Raw genomic sequence first — 3,538 nt, forward strand, 5'->3', positions numbered from 1 at the left:
ACTGAGCCTGCTGGGGCCACAGACACATTCTCTCAAAGAGCTGTAAAGCAGCCGAAGGGAAGATGGACTTGACTTTGGACTTGATCTTTATGTAGATTTACACAGCTATACCAGTTTATAACTTTATACCAGTATGTGTTATACATTTGACCCCAGCCCTACTTGTTAGTGCGGATGTTCTCACAGGCTCTAACAGGTAATCTGATCATGCTGCTGTCTGGAGTTTTACGACTATCCTGGGGCCACACACTGACCCCTGTGGAACACCTCTGCCACTTCTGCTACTGATGGGACTTGAAGATTATCTCTGTGATAATCTTCAAGCCCCATAGATTGTCTGCTGCAAGCGATAATATCAGTGTCTCCTTTTTACATCAAAGAGGAACACCTGGACGAGCAGCACAAACACAGACAAGTTTTGTATTGGCCTGTTCTATTGTTTGGGCAATTTTTATTTAAAAAAGTCATGAAATAGTCTGTTTCACCAGTGTCCCTCTACAACTGTCTGCATTATGGGTTTGCTCCTGACCCGTGTACGGCCGGCTACAGTATTCCACCTTATCTTTATTTTGGGCATACTTGCGGATGGATTCCCCGTATTACATTTCACCTTGTTTATGTCTTTCAGCAGATGCAGGCCAAGGAGCAAACATCAGGTTTACTCACAACTTGAAGTCCCCCTCTCGCCGTACAGCTCTCCCTCTGTTTTCAATCGATAGACCAAACCAGACCTTCAACTGTCACAAACAAGCTCCTATTAAGTACATCCAATGGAGCAGACTAAGCTATCTTTACCACGCTCGGAATAACTGAAACCTAATACCGGAATATCGTCTTTATTTTGCTTTGTGGCTCTTGGATAACCTCATGTGTCATTTTCAAACCGTAGATGGAGGAGAGGGAGCGGCGCGTGGCTAAAGTTGTCCGAAAATGAGGAGTTTTTGGGGGGTAGGGGGGCTAGGGGGTCAGGGGACGGGAGCCGCAGAATTCTACCAGGGTCATAGGCACCAAACCAAGGCCGGGAACTTAAAATTTGTCCCAGCGGAATTGTAGAGTCAACAGACAGGCTGGAGGGACGCCATGACGGAGCGGGCTGGAGCAGCCAGGGGAATGTACAGAGAAGAGGCTGTGTACTCTACTTAATATGTATGTAGTAGTAGTAGTAGAGGTCATAGAAGTAGTAGAAGTAGTAGTTACTAGTAGTTAGTCACTAGTAGTGTCAGAGTGGGTTGGAGCAGCACGATGGAATATACAGAGAAGAAGCTATGTACTCATCTTAATATTTGTGTAGTAGTAGTTGTAGTAGTAATGGGGAAAGCAGTAGTAGTGGTAGCTGTAATAGTAGTAGTAATAGTAACCGGTAGTAGTTGTCGTAGTGACTAGTTGAGTCAGAGAAGTCAGGAAAACCATCTTGGGATGTACAGAAGAAGAGAAGAGGCTGTGTACTCAAGTTAATATGTGTTAAGTAGTAGTAGTATTAGTCTTAGTAATAGGTGGTGGTGGTAGTAGTAGTGTCAGAACAGTCAGGAGCAGCACACCACAATGTACAGGGAAGAGGCTGTGTACTTTACTTAATATGTATGTAGTAGTAGTAGTAGTAGTAGTAGTAGTAGTAGTAGTAGTAGTAGTAGTAGTAGTAGTAGTAGTAATGGCAGTGGTGGTAGTAGTTGTGTCAAGAAGCAATACACTGTAATTTACAAAGAAGAGGCTGTGTACTCTGCTTAATATGTATGTAGTAGTAGTAGTAGAGGTCATGGAAGTAGTAGAAGTAGTAGATACTAGTAGTCAGTCACTAGTAGTGTCAGAGTGGAGCAGCACGATGGAATGTACAGAGTAGAAGCTATGTATTCAACTTAATATCTGTGTTGTAGTAGTAGTAGTAGTAGTAGTAGTAGTAGTAGTAGTAGTAGTAGTAGTAGTGGAAAGCAGTAGTAGTGGTAGTTGTAATTGTAGTAGTAATAGTAACAGGTAGTAGTAGTAGTGACTAGTAGAGTTAGAGAAGGCAGGAACAGCACCTTGAGATGTACAGAGAAGAGGCTGTGTACTCTACTTAAAATGTGTGCAGTAGTAGTAGTGGGGAAAGTAGTAGGGAGTAGGAGTAGTAGTAGTGTCAAGAAGTAGCAGTAGCAGCTGTAGCAGTAGTAGTCATAGTATTAGTCGTAGTAGTAGAGGTGGTAGTATTAGTACTGTCAGAACATTCAAGAGCATCACGCCAGAATGTACAGAGAAGAGGCTATGTACTTTATGTAATGTGTATGTAGTAGTAGTAGTAGTGGGGAAAGTAGTAGTAGGAGAGGTAGCAGTAGGAGAAGTTGTAGAAGTAGTAGTAGTGTCAAGAAGCAGCACACTGGAATTTACAAAGAAGAGGCTGTGTGTACTCTCTTAATAAGTGTGTAGTAGTAGTAGTAGTGACTAGTAGAGGCAGAGAAGGCAGGAACAGCATCTTGGGATGTACAGAGAAGAGGCTGTGTACTCTGCTTAATATTTGTGCAGTAGTAGTAGTAGTAGTAGTAGCAGCAGTAGTGAGGTAAGTGGTGGTAGTAGTAGTGTCAAGACGCAGCACACCAGAATTTACAGAGAAGTGTGCTCAAGTTAATGTATGTGTATTAGTTGTAGTCATAGTAGTAGTAGTAGTAGTAGTAGTGGCGGTGCTGGCTGTAGTAGTGTCAAGAAGCAGCAAGAAGAGGCTGTGTACTCTACTTAATATGTGTGTAGTAATAGTAGTGGTTAGTAATAGTAGTAGTAGTTGTAATAGTAGTAGTAAAAGCATCAGGCAGTAGTAGTGGTAGTAGTAGTAGTAGCAGTATCATAGCAGGCAGTAGTGTGTACAGAGAAAAGGCTGAGAATCAGAAAAACTTGGTATAAGGTGTCCTTTATTGATACTTTGAAGAAACATCAGGCTGGGATGGTTCTACATGTATGTCTATGTTCAGAAGTGAGCATAGTGACATAATGCACACATTAGCCAACACAAAAAGAGTTTTAAAATTGTTTGGAAACTAAACTAAATAAAATACAAAATGGATTTAAGCAACACATTTTAGCACAGATTTTCAACAAAAATGTGTGAGTGAAAGCACAAGTCAGTTCTTTCTTGTCAGACTGTGTTAAAACAAAAACTTTAACTTGAGCAGCAAAACGCCAAGAAGAGCAGTCCTTCCAGTTAACATCACGCACAGGTTATGGCACTTGCAACCCAGGTTCAGTTGTGCATGTAACTTTTTTTTTAACTGTAAGAGAACAGGATACATGCAGTTCTTTTAATCATTTCTATATGCAGTTATTGGATACGTTCGCCCGGATTAGGTTCATATACCGATGCACAGTGATGGAAGAAGTACTCAGTTGTGGAGCAAAAAAAAAGTACTGAAGTTAAAGTAAAATTATCATCTGAAACATATAACTACCTGTTTAAAATGTACTTGAATACAAAAAAAGTAAAAGCAGGCTATTTTGCACTGTTTCTGAGGTCTAATTAAATCTAATCTACTGTAAAAATGTACTAAGTAAAGTACAGACACCTAAAATTTACCTTGTT

This window comes from Boleophthalmus pectinirostris, unplaced genomic scaffold (genome assembly GCF_026225935.1).
Source record: "Boleophthalmus pectinirostris isolate CB_2022bp ecotype Guang Dong unplaced genomic scaffold, ASM2622593v1 HiC_scaffold_11, whole genome shotgun sequence".
Lineage (NCBI taxonomy): Eukaryota > Metazoa > Chordata > Actinopteri > Gobiiformes > Gobiidae > Boleophthalmus > Boleophthalmus pectinirostris.